Source organism: Anopheles coustani, assembly GCF_943734705.1.
Source record: "Anopheles coustani chromosome X unlocalized genomic scaffold, idAnoCousDA_361_x.2 X_unloc_93, whole genome shotgun sequence".
Lineage (NCBI taxonomy): Eukaryota > Metazoa > Arthropoda > Insecta > Diptera > Culicidae > Anopheles > Anopheles coustani.
The window spans coordinates 35,589-50,000 of record NW_026525207.1 but is presented as its reverse complement, the minus strand read 5'-3'; positions in this window follow the sequence as shown (position 1 = coordinate 50,000).

Below are 14,412 nucleotides of genomic sequence, written 5' to 3'. Positions count from 1 at the left end.
AACACAAGTACCCTTATCCCATGACTTGTGAGCGATTGGCATACGTTACCACATGAAGAGAAAAATTGGCTAAGTCCCGGATCCATATTATATGAAGAGAAAAATCGGCTAAGTCCCGGATCCATATTATATGAAGAGAAAAATCGGCTAAGTCCCGGATCCATATTATATGAAGAGAAAAATCGGCTAAGTCCAGGATCCATATATAATAACCTAATAATCGGATAAGTCCAGGATCCATATTATATGAAGAGAAAAATCGGCTAAGTCCAGGATCCATATATAATAACCTTATAATCGGCTAAGTCCAGGATCCATATTATATGATGAGAAAAATCGGCTAAGTCCAGGATCCATATATAATAACCTTATAATCGGCTAAGTCCAGGATCCATATTATATGATGAGAAAAATCGGCTAAGTCCGAGATTGGGTCTGTCAGAAATACACTATCAAGTTACCACACAAGCAAGCAAGATGGCCATATGATGGATCCATATGATATGAAGAGAAAAATCGGCTAAGTCCGAGATTGGGTCGGTCGGAAATACACTATCAAGTTACCACACAAGCAAGCAAGATGGCCATATGATGGATCCATATGATATGAAGAGAAAAATCGGCTAAGTCCGAGATTGGGTCGGTCGGAAATACACTATCAAGTTACCACACAAGCAAGCAAGACGGCCTAGTGATGGATCCATATAATATGAAGAGAAAAATCGGCTAAGTCCGAGATTGGGTCGGTCGGAAATACACTTCCAAGTTACCACACAAGCAAGCAAGATGGCCATATGATGGATCCATATAATATGAAGAGAAAAATCGGCTAAGTCCGAGATTGGGTCGGTCGGAAATACACTTCCAAGTTACCACACAAGCAAGCAAGATGGCCATATGATGGATCCATATGATATGACGAGAAAAATCGGCTAAGTCCCAGATTGGGTCTGTCAGAAATACACTTTAAAGTTACCACACAAGCAAGCAAGATGTCCTAGTGATGGATCCATATGATATGAAGAGAAAAATCGGCTAAGTCCCAGATTGGGTCTGTCAGAAATACACTTCCAAGTTACCACACAAGCAAGCAAGATGGTCTAGTGATGGATCCATATGATATGAAGAGAAAAATCGGCTAAGTCCCAGATTGGGTCTGTCAGACATACACTTCCAAGTTACCACACAAGCAAGCAAGATGGCCTAGTGAAGGATCCATATGACATGAAGAGAAAAATCGGCTAAGTCCAAGATTGGGTCTGTCAGATATACACTTTCAAGTTACCACACAAGCAAGCAAGATGGCCTAGTGATGGATTCATATAATATGAAGAGAAAAATCGGCTAAGTCCGAGATTGGGTCGGTCGGAAATACACTTCCAAGTTACCACACAAGCAAGCAAGATGGCCATATGATGGATCCATATGATATGACGAGAAAAATCGGCTAAGTCCCAGATTGGGTCTGTCAGAAATACACTTCCAAGTTACCACACAAGCAAGCAAGATGGCCTAGTGATGGATCCATATGATATGAAGAGAAAAATCGGCTAAGTCCCAGATTGGGTCTGTCAGAAATACACTTCCAAGTTACCACATGAGCAAGCAAGATGGCCTAGTGATGGATCCATATAATATGCAGAGAAAAATCGGCTAAGTCCCAGATTGGGTCTGTCAGAAATACACTTCCAAGTTACCACATGAGCAAGCAAGTTACCACATGAAGAGAAAGCCGGCAAAGTCTGGGAATGTTACCACATGAACTGGAAAATGGGCAAAAACCTACCTTCACAGGGAACGTGAATAAGTAAGGCTGTAGACATCGGATCGACAAGCCAAAGACTGATATGGAAAGGAAATGAGTAGTACTAGCTTTCCTGAGAGTTGCAGAGCTTAGACTGCATATGAACGAAAGTTATTAAGCGTCAAAGTCAGAGAAGTTACCCAAAGGAACACAAGTTCCAACTTAGAGCATGTATACCGCCTAGACGGTAAGAGGTACGGCCAGGCTGAGGAATAAGGAAATGTTGGCCAACATGTTCCCTAACTATCCCCCGAAGACCGCAAAGCAATCCAACATCAACCAAGAAAGTTATAGCCCGATCAAGGAAACACCTACTTTGCACCGATATTGCACCAAATACATGTACCAAGCACCTTCGGTTGCATACCTGCAGGGGTTTACCATAGTAGGCCATGGAAGACCGATATACCGAACATAATCACTTTCTATCTCCTCGGGTGTTTGAGATAGCGCTTTGCGGTACAAGAACGAAAGTTAGACTTTATCTTGGTGCATCTTTTTGCCCAAGATCACAAGACCCTATCTACCAAGGCAAGAAAGTTGTGTGGGGACAAAATGTCCAAAAGTGCCCAAAGTGGCACACTTGAACCATATATTCGAGAAAAACACAAGTGTGGGCCCGAGCTAGCAAGTTGAAATGTTCTGACCGTCAGTAGCCCTAGTTGAGGTGCACTTATCATTATATGAGGCCAACGTGCCAGCTAGTCTCTAAAGGGGCGATATGGGTGTTCCAAGGTTTGTACCCAATTGAGGAAAAAACAGGGTAAGGTACGGTGTACCGCGAATAACTCGGGCTATAGATGACCGATCGATGAGTTTGGCATATGTATGGAAAGGTCTCGACGAGACCTAACTACCCTGAAAGTATGAAGGCAAAGACTTGAATGACCGGGAAGTTATTAAGTGCACAAGTGGTAAAGTTGCACCAAAGTCCATGTTACCCGAAGTGGTACATGAACACCCAATATTCGACCAAAACACAAGTTTAGAGACGAGCTAGCGAGCTACATTGTTCAGACCGTCAGTAGCCCGCATCAAGACACGCATTTCATTATATTGAGCCTAGCCGCTAGCTCGACTCGAAGTCGGTCATATGGTTGGTTGATGGTTTGGACCGACCACGTGGTGTACCAAGGTGATGTACCTTTCATGAATTAAAACTCTGGCTGTATGGCACTGAGCGACAAGCTAAGGTGTGATTTGGAATAGTCTTGAGTGGGACTATTTAGGAAAAATGCGAACAAAAAATCACAAAGTCCTTGGGCGAAGCTATTAGCGAAACATAGAGCAAATTGGTACCAAAAACTATGGAAATGGGACTTGAGTCAAAAATAACCGCAAGTTGGAGAAGAGATAGCAAGCTTGCGTAGAACAATTATATTTGGTGCATGGTATCACCAACAAAAAAGTATATGGGGCCAAGGTGCTGGCTGGCCTCCAAAGTGGAGATATGGGCGATCCAAAGTTTGTACCCAAGTACGAACAAGTATGGAAAAAACAGGGTAAGGTACCAAGTACCAATAATAACTTCGGCTGTAGATGGCCGAGCGAGGCAAACGGCTCACCGTTGGAAAGGTCTTGGGGAGACCTATCTACCCTGAAAGTTTTATGAGGCTGAGTTGAAAGACCACGGAGATATTAGGTGATGATGGTCCAATTCGGGGACCAAGTCGCAGGAAATGGCACTTGACCAAAATCACCCTTGGAAGGTGAATACCGGCTTACCGGTAAGAGATAGCGACTTGGCGTAGAATATTCATAAGTTGGGCGTGTAGAGACGCAACTTTCATTATATGGGGGCAACCCGGTCAGGGTGCTCCAAGTCGGTCGTTTGGTCGGTATATGGTTTGGGCCGACCACATGGTGTACCAAGTTGAGGTATCTTTCATGAATTATAACTCGGTCAGTTTGCCACCGAGCGACAAGTTGCGGTGTGTTTTGGAATGGTCTTGAGTGGGACTATCAAGCAAAAATACAAACAGAATATCAGCTTGTCCATGGCCGAAGCTATTAGTGAAACATATAGCAAAATGGGTCCGAAAACGAATGAAATGGGACTTGGACCAAGAATAACGGCAAGTTGGAGAAGAGATAGCAAGTTGGCGTAGAACAATTATATTTAGTGCATGGTATGACCAACAAAAAAGTATATGAGGCCAAGGTGCTGGCTGGCCTCCAAAGTGGAGATATGGGCGATACAAAGTTTGTACCCAAGTACGAACAAGTATGGAAAAAACAGGGTAAGGTACCAAGTACCATTAATAACTTCGGCTGTATATGGCCGAGCGAGGCAAACGGCTCACCGTTGGAAAGGTCTCGGGGAGACCTATCTACCCTGAAAGTTTCATGAGGCTGAGTTGAAAGACCACGGAGATATTAGGTGATGATGGTCGTATTCGGGGACCAAGTCGCAGGAAATGGCACTTGACCAAAATCCCCCTTGGAAGGTGAATACCGGCTTACCGGTAAGAGATAGCGACTTGGCGTAGAATATTCATAAGTTGGGCGTGTAGAGACGCAACTTTCATTATATGGGGCCAACCCGGTCAGGGTGCTCCAAGTCGGTCGTTTGGTCGGTTTATGGTTTGGGCCGACCACGTGGTGTACCAAGTTGAGGTACCTTTCATGAATTATAACTCGGTCAGTTTGCCACCGAGCGACAAGCTGCGGTGTGTTTTGGAATGGTCTTGAGTGGGACTATCAAGGAAAAATACAAATAGAAAATCAGCTTGTCCATGGCCGAAGCTATTAGTGAAACATATAGCAAAATGGGTCCAAAAACGAATGAAATGGGACTTGGACCAAGAATAACGGCAAGTTGGAGAAGAGATAGCAAGTTGGCGTAGAACAATTATATTTAGTGCATGGTATGACCAACAAAAAAGTATATGAGGCCAAGGTGCTGGCTGGCCTCCAAAGTGGAGATATGGGCGATACAAAGTTTGTACCCAAGTACGAACAAGTATGGAAAAAACAGGGTAAGGTACCAAGTACCATTAATAACTTCGGCTGTATATGGCCGAGCGAGGCAAACGGCTCACCGTTGGAAAGGTCTCGGGGAGACCTATCTACCCTGAAAGTTTCATGAGGCTGAGTTGAAAGACCACGGAGATATTAGGTGATGATGGTCGTATTCGGGGACCAAGTCGCAGGAAATGGCACTTGACCAAAATCCCCCTTGGAAGGTGAATACCGGCTTACCGGTAAGAGATAGCGACTTGGCGTAGAATATTCATAAGTTGGGCGTGTAGAGACGCAACTTTCATTATATGGGGCCAACCCGGTCAGGGTGCTCCAAGTCGGTCGTTTGGTCGGTTTATGGTTTGGGCCGACCACGTGGTGTGCCAAGTTGAGGTACCTTTCATGAATTATAACTCGGTCAGTTTGCCACCGAGCGACAAGCTGCGGTGTGTTTTGGAATGGTCTTGAGTGGGACTATCAAGGAAAAATACAAATAGAAAATCAGCTTGTCCATGGCCGAAGCTATTAGTGAAACATATAGCAAAATGGGTCCAAAAACGAATGAAATGGGACTTGGACCAAGAATAACGGCAAGTTGGAGAAGAGATAGCAAGTTGGCGTAGAACAATTATATTTAGTGCATGGTATGACCAACAAAAAAGTATATGAGGCCAAGGTGCTGGCTGGCCTCCAAAGTGGAGATATGGGCGATACAAAGTTTGTACCCAAGTACGAACAAGTATGGAAAAAACAGGGTAAGGTACCAAGTACCATTAATAACTTCGGCTGTATATGGCCGAGCGAGGCAAACGGCTCACCGTTGGAAAGGTCTCGGGGAGACCTATCTACCCTGAAAGTTTCATGAGGCTGAGTTGAAAGACCACGGAGATATTAGGTGATGATGGTCGTATTCGGGGACCAAGTCGCAGGAAATGGCACTTGACCAAAATCCCCCTTGGAAGGTGAATACCGGCTTACCGGTAAGAGATAGCGACTTGGCGTAGAATATTCATAAGTTGGGCGTGTAGAGACGCAACTTTCATTATATGGGGCCAACCCGGTCAGGGTGCTCCAAGTCGGTCGTTTGGTCGGTTTATGGTTTGGGCCGACCACGTGGTGTGCCAAGTTGAGGTACCTTTCATGAATTATAACTCGGTCAGTTTGCCACCGAGCGACAAGCTGCGGTGTGTTTTGGAATGGTCTTGAGTGGGACTATCAAGGAAAAATACAAATAGAAAATCAGCTTGTCCATGGCCGAAGCTATTAGTGAAACATATAGCAAAATGGGTCCAAAAACGAATGAAATGGGACTTGGACCAAGAATAACGGCAAGTTGGAGAAGAGATAGCAAGTTGGCGTAGAACAATTATATTTGGTGCATGGCATGACCAACAAAAAAGTATATGGGGCCAAGGTGCTGGCTGGCCTCCAAAGTGGAGATATGGGCGATCCAAAGTTTGTACCCAAGTACGAACAAGTATGGAAAAAACAGGGTAAGGTACCAAGTACCATTAATAACTTCGGCTGTAGATGGCCGAGCGAGGCAAACGGCTCACCGTTGGAAAGGTCTTGGGGAGACCTATCTACCCTGAAAGTTTCATGAGGCTGAGTTGAAAGACCACGGAGATATTAGGTGATGATGGTCCAATTCGGGGACCAAGTCGCAGGAAATGGCACTTGACCAAAATCACCCTTGGAAGGTGAATACCGGCTTACCGGTAAGAGATAGCGACTTGGCGTAGAATATTCATAAGTTGGGCGTGTAGAGACGCAACTTTCATTATATGGGGGCAACCCGGTCGAGGTGCTCCAAGTCGGTCGTTTGGTCGGTTTATGGTTTGGGCCGACCACGTGGTGTACCAAGTTGAGGTACCTTTCATGAATTATAACTCGGTCAGTTTGCCACCGAGCGACAAGTTCCGGTGTGATTTAGAATTGTCTTGAGTGGGACTATCTAGGAAAAATACAAATAGAAAATCAGCATGTCCATGGACGAAGCTATTAGTGAAACATATAGCAAAACGGGTCCGAAAACGAATGAAATGGGATTTGGACCAAGTAAAACGGCAAGTTGGAGAAGAGATAGCAAGTTGGCGTAGAACAATTATATTTAGTGCATGGTATGACCAACAAAAAAGTATATGAGGCCAAGGTGCTGGCTGGCCTCCAAAGTGGAGATATGGGCGATACAAAGTTTGTACCCAAGTACGAACAAGTATGGAAAAAACAGGGTAAGGTACCAAGTACCATTAATAACTTCGGCTGTATATGGCCGAGCGAGGCAAACGGCTCACCGTTGGAAAGGTCTCGGGGAGACCTATCTACCCTGAAAGTTTCATGAGGCTGAGTTGAAAGACCACGGAGATATTAGGTGATGATGGTCGTATTCGGGGACCAAGTCGCAGGAAATGGCACTTGACCAAAATCCCCCTTGGAAGGTGAATACCGGCTTACCGGTAAGAGATAGCGACTTGGCGTAGAATATTCATAAGTTGGGCGTGTAGAGACGCAACTTTCATTATATGGGGCCAACCCGGTCAGGGTGCTCCAAGTCGGTCGTTTGGTCGGTTTATGGTTTGGGCCGACCACGTGGTGTGCCAAGTTGAGGTACCTTTCATGAATTATAACTCGGTCAGTTTGCCACCGAGCGACAAGCTGCGGTGTGTTTTGGAATGGTCTTGAGTGGGACTATCAAGGAAAAATACAAATAGAAAATCAGCTTGTCCATGGCCGAAGCTATTAGTGAAACATATAGCAAAATGGGTCCAAAAACGAATGAAATGGGACTTGGACCAAGAATAACGGCAAGTTGGAGAAGAGATAGCAAGTTGGCGTAGAACAATTATATTTAGTGCATGGTATGACCAACAAAAAAGTATATGAGGCCAAGGTGCTGGCTGGCCTCCAAAGTGGAGATATAGGCGATACAAAGTTTGTACCCAAGTACGAACAAGTATGGAAAAAACAGGGTAAGGTACCAAGTACCATTAATAACTTCGGCTGTATATGGCCGAGCGAGGCAAACGGCTCACCGTTGGAAAGGTCTCGGGGAGACCTATCTACCCTGAAAGTTTCATGAGGCTGAGTTGAAAGACCACGGAGATATTAGGTGATGATGGTCGTATTCGGGGACCAAGTCGCAGGAAATGGCACTTGACCAAAATCCCCCTTGGAAGGTGAATACCGGCTTACCGGTAAGAGATAGCGACTTGGCGTAGAATATTCATAAGTTGGGCGTGTAGAGACGCAACTTTCATTATATGGGGCCAACCCGGTCAGGGTGCTCCAAGTCGGTCGTTTGGTCGGTTTATGGTTTGGGCCGACCACGTGGTGTGCCAAGTTGAGGTACCTTTCATGAATTATAACTCGGTCAGTTTGCCACCGAGCGACAAGCTGCGGTGTGTTTTGGAATGGTCTTGAGTGGGACTATCAAGGAAAAATACAAATAGAAAATCAGCTTGTCCATGGCCGAAGCTATTAGTGAAACATATAGCAAAATGGGTCCAAAAACGAATGAAATGGGACTTGGACCAAGAATAACGGCAAGTTGGAGAAGAGATAGCAAGTTGGCGTAGAACAATTATATTTGGTGCATGGCATGACCAACAAAAAAGTATATGGGGCCAAGGTGCTGGCTGGCCTCCAAAGTGGAGATATGGGCGATCCAAAGTTTGTACCCAAGTACGAACAAGTATGGAAAAAACAGGGTAAGGTACCAAGTACCATTAATAACTTCGGCTGTAGATGGCCGAGCGAGGCAAACGGCTCACCGTTGGAAAGGTCTTGGGGAGACCTATCTACCCTGAAAGTTTCATGAGGCTGAGTTGAAAGACCACGGAGATATTAGGTGATGATGGTCCAATTCGGGGACCAAGTCGCAGGAAATGGCACTTGACCAAAATCACCCTTGGAAGGTGAATACCGGCTTACCGGTAAGAGATAGCGACTTGGCGTAGAATATTCATAAGTTGGGCGTGAAGAGACGCAACTTTCATTATATGGGGGCAACCCGGTCGAGGTGCTCCAAGTCGGTCGTTTGGTCGGTTTATGGTTTGGGCCGACCACGTGGTGTACCAAGTTGAGGTACCTTTCATGAATTATAACTCGGTCAGTTTGCCACCGAGCGACAAGTTCCGGTGTGATTTAGAATTGTCTTGAGTGGGACTATCTAGGAAAAATACAAATAGAAAATCAGCATGTCCATGGACGAAGCTATTAGTGAAACATATAGCAAAACGGGTCCGAAAACGAATGAAATGGGATTTGGACCAAGTAAAACGGCAAGTTGGAGAAGAGATAGCAAGTTGACGTGGAACATTTATATTTTGTGCATGGTATGACCAACAAAAAAGTATATGTGGCCTAGGTGCTGGCTGGCCTCCAAAGTGGCGATATGGGCGATACAAAGGTTGTACCCAAGTATAGCAAAAACTGGTAGAGGTACCTTTCATGAATTACTGCTCAGGCTGTATGGCACTTAGCGGGACGCTTGGCTCTGGTATGGAATAGCCTTGAGTGGGACTATCAAGGAAAAATACGAACAAAAAATCAGCATGTCCACGGACGAAGGTATTAGCGAAACTTAGAGCGAAATTGCGACCAAGTCGTTGGAAATGGCCCTTGAACCAAGTATACCGTCAAGGCGGTACGAGATAGCGAGTTGACGTGGAACATTTGTAAGTTTGCCTTCACGAGACGAAAGTTTAGCTATATGGGGCCAACCCGCTCAGGGTTGTGCAAGTCGGTCATATGGCTGATCGAAATTTTCGACCAAGTACTGAGAAAACAGGGTAAGGTACCGTGTACCTCGAATAACTTTGGCTGTAGATGTCCGAGCGAAGCAAACGGCATAGCGTTGGAAAGGTCTTGAGGTGCTCTAGGCACCCTGAAAGTATGAGAAGGCTACCTGGAAAACTCGTGGAGATATTAGAGAAACATAGGGCCCAAAAGATACCAAGTCGCAGGAAATGGGCCCTCCAAGAACACCCTAAAATCCCAATTACGGCTAAGTTGCAGGCCAGCTAGCGAAGTTAAATGTTCTAGGCATAACTAGAACACGTTAAGGCGCAACTTTTTGACCAGAACTTTTTTCGATATCTGGCCCCCAAAGGGGGGATATGGTCGATCCAAAGATTTTTCCAAGTTTCGGTACTTTTTACGGTATCGCTCATAGCTCCGGCTGTACGCAAGCAAATGACAACCTAAGACATGATTTGGAAAGGTATTGAGTAGTACTATTTTACGTTAGAACACAGCGAAGCGCTATCGGTTCATGGCAAGGCCGATATAAGCAGTCAAAGATGAAAAATGTTGACAAAATGAACAAAAATTACCTTGGTACGCGAATAGCGGCCAGGGATGAAGAGGTACGAAGGTGGTGTAGAAGAATTATAATTAGGGCTTGGTACGCTCTAAAAGTTTGCCGAAGACCGCAAAGCGCTCAGACCCATAGAAAGTGGCCATTTGGGCCGAACAGTGCGTGCAAAGAGGTGAAAATGCAAAAATTGCACTTTGTGGGGCGATTTGCGGGGGGAAGGAGGGGTCGGAGGGCAAAGTGTCCCTTGACCAAAAAGTCTTATCTCGTCGAGATCTAAAACATTGCCGAAGACCGCAAAGCGCTAGCTCGCAATCGAAAAATCGAGGATTTGAAAATTTTCTAAGTCTTTGGCTCCCTAAGGAAAAGTTTCAAAAATCACGTTTGTCCCCAATTTTGAAGGGGAAGGAGTCGGTTCCGGGGCATGGTGTCTTCGGCAAAAAGTCTTATCTTTTTGCGTACTTTCGACTAGTTCAATAAAAATTTTTGACCCAAAATTTGTTCGGCGGACCCCTAGGTCGAAAAACCCGAAAAAAGTCGAAAAAAGTCGAAAATGTCGAAAAATGAGAAAACCTCATATTCGGACTCTACACGAGCCCCAGATATTGAAAAGTGAAATCCGCGGTCGATTTGGAACAAAAAATTGACCTAGGCAAAGTTGTATGGAGGTAGGGACCCCTGAGAAAAAAGTTTGGTCCCGAGGCTCCTTGGACCACCAAGTCCCTAGGTCGGACCAAAATCGGAAAAAATCCGACCAAAGTCGAAAGTGTCGAAAATTTTAAAAAACCCCTTTTGGGGCCCTATGGCCTCCCTAGATAATGAAAAGTGAGGTCCGCGGCCGATCCGGAAGAAAAACTTGACCTAGGCAAACTTGTATGACGGTGGGGACCCAAAAAAATTTCGATGAGTGTAGTTTAGACAGGCCGGAAAATGTATCGGTGGTCCGTATCAAGGGACGTCTTTTAGTTCCATGGGGTGGTGGTCGTCGAACAAAGTCGCCTAGGTCGACCACCAGAAAGACCAGTCGTGTTGTAATGGATGTTTTGACCACTTTACTAGGGAAACCTAGTAGGTCGAAGCAAATTTGGGGTTCGAGATGAGTTGGTGAAAGTTGGTCCAACCTAGGTGTGCTTGGTGGAGGTTGACCATGAAAGTAGAGCATGATAGGAATGACCATAACTTTGGTTCTAGATGTCGGATCGGTACACTTGAGGCAGTTTTGGAAAGGTGAAGGCCTGCTCTAGCTATGTTTCCTACCAAGCTAAGCGCCTACTAGTGACCCGGAGGAGGTATTAAGGGTCAAAGGCAAAAAGGGGTACCCTAAAGTGCATGTGACCAAGAAAATGGGAAAAACGGTATCGCCTATAGCTCAGGCTGTATGGCTCGGATCGGAAAGCTTGGATATGCGTTGGAAAGGTCTTGACGAGCGCTAGCTATGTGTCCTACCAAGCGAAGCGCTAGGTGTTGAGCAAGTCGGTCATATTAGAGGGCAAAGGTGAAAAATGGTGGTTTAGAGGCGAAAATTCACCTTATGATCGAAAATAGCGGGCGAACGATAAGAGCTACGAACACGGCGTAGAACAATCATAAGTACGTTACCACAAGACCTAACTTTGGCCAATATAGAGCGAGAAGATCGGAGGTACCCATCAGGGTGATATGGCTGGTTCAAAGTTGGACCAAAACGAGACTTGAGAAATGGATTGAAACACGGTATCGCGAATAACTCAGGCTGTATGGAACGGATCGACAAGCTAAGATCAGTGTTGGAAAGGTCGAACCGAGCGCTAACTATAATCCCAAACAACCGAAGCGCTAAGTGTTGAGCAAAACTGAGTTATTAAGCGACAAAGTGGAAAAATAATACCAAAATGGCCAAAAATCACACAAGACCAAGAATACCGAGCAGGCGGTAAGAGATAGCGGGTTGACGTAGAATACTTATAAGTTTGCCTCTACGAGACCTAAAAGTCGTCCATAGACAGCGAGAAGATCGGACCACTCTGGAAGGGTGATACGAGTGGTCAAAAATTGGCAAAAATGAAACATGGCTAAAATGGATTTGACTTGTGCACCATGTAGCTCCGGCTGTATGGCATGGATTGTAAAGCTAGGATATGTTTTGGAAAGGTAACACCCAGCGCTAGATACGACTAGAAGAAAGCAAAGCGCTAACTAGCATGATTTGGAAGTTATTAAGCGTCAAAGTCGAAAAATGTTACCAAAATTGAAACTCGAGTACATTGGGCCAAAAAGTACAAGTTGTGAAATTTGGACTTACGAGTAAAATACCGAGCAGGCGGTAAGAGATAGAGACTTGGTGTAGAACAATTATAAGTTGGGCATGTTATAACCTATATTTGGCCCGAACATAGTCTCGAGATCGGTGGTACCCAAAAGGGTGGTACAGGTGTTAGATGGTTTTCCCAGAGCATAAGCTCCACATGATATGGAAAACGGGAAACATCATAACTTCGGCTGTATGGCATGGAATGGAACGAACAAGGTATCGATGGAAAGAGAAAAGGTAGCGCTAACTATAATTCCTTCCAAGCAAAGCGCTAGCATGTGACCGTTCGGGTGTTATTGTGAGTCAAAGTCTGAAATTGTTACCACGAGAGGCAAAAATCCAACTAAGTCCATGAATACCGGGCTGGCGGTAAGAGATACGGCTTGGCCGTAGAACATTTATAAGTTGGCCAAGACAAGGCCTAAGTTTCGTCCATAGACGACAAGAAGATCGAAGATACCTGAAGGTGAGATATGGGCGTCCCAAAGTGGGCCTTTGAAAAAGTGACAAACTTCCCTTATAACAGCATACACCAAATATCTCTGGCTCTATGGCACCGAATAAGAAGTTGAGCTCAGCGATAGAAAGGTGATAGTCAGCGCTAAATATCATACGAACAGAGTGAAGCGCTAAAGGGAAAGGATCTTGGTGATATAAGGTGACAAAGTCGAGAAAAGTTGCCTCAAAATCATGAAAAATGTGAAAAAATGGCTAAGTCCCGGGTGCCTTAAGGGCAGGTTGATCGAATGTACCGAGCTGGCGGTACGAGATAGAGACTTGGTGTAGAACAATTATATGTTTGGCATGGCAAGACCTACATTTGGCCAATACAAAGTGAGAAGATCAAAGATACCCGCAAGGGTGATATTGGTGTCCAAAGGAAAAAAGCACTAAGTCTTGGGAAACTTATATGAAGAAAAAGGACCCTGATGGGTCATATGGGATGGATCGAAAAATCGGCTAAGTCCCAAAATGGGGATGTCAGAACTACACTCATGTGTTACCACATCAAGCAAGGCAAACTTATATGAAGGAAAGGACCCTGATGGGTCATATGGTATTTTACGAAAAATCGGCTAAGTCCCAAAATGGGGATGTCAGAACTACACTCAAATGTTACCACACCAAGCAAGGCAAACTTATATGAAGGCAAGGACCCTGATGGGTCATATGGTATTTTACGAAAAATCGGCTAAGTCCCAAAATGGGGATGTCAGAACTACACTCAAATGTTACCACACCAAGCAAGGCAAACTTATATGAAGCAAAGGACCCTGATGGGTCATATGGTATTGATTGAAAAATCGGCTAAGTCCCAAAATGGGGATGTCAGAACTACACTCAAATGTTACCACACCAAGCAAGGCAAACTTATATGAAGGCAAGGACCCTGATGGGTCATATGGTATTTTACGAAAAATCGGCTAAGTCCCAAAATGGGGATGTCAGAACTACACTCAAATGTTACCACACCAAGCAAGGCAAACTTATATGAAGCAAAGGACCCTGATGGGTCATATGGTATTGATTGAAAAATCGGCTAAGTCCCAAAATGGGGATGTCAGAACTACACTCAAATGTTACCACACCAAGCAAGGCAAACTTATATGAAGCAAAGGACCCTGATGGGTCATATGGTATTGATCGAAAAATCGGCTAAGTCCCAAAATGGGGATGTCAGAACTACACTCAAATGTTACCACACCAAGCAAGGCAAACTTATATGAAGGCAAGGACCCTGATGGGTCATATGGTATTTTACGAAAAATCGGCTAAGTCCCAAAATGGGGATGTCAGAACTACACTCAAATGTTACCACACCAAGCAAGGCAAACTTATATGAAGCAAAGGACCCTGATGGGTCATATGGTATTGATTGAAAAATCGGCTAAGTCCCAAAATGGGGATGTCAGAACTACACTCAAATGTTACCACACCAAGCAAGGCAAACTTATATGAAGCAAAGGACCCTGATGGGTCATATGGTATTTTACGAAAAATCGGCTAAGTCCCAAAATGGGGATGTCAGAACTACACTCAAAT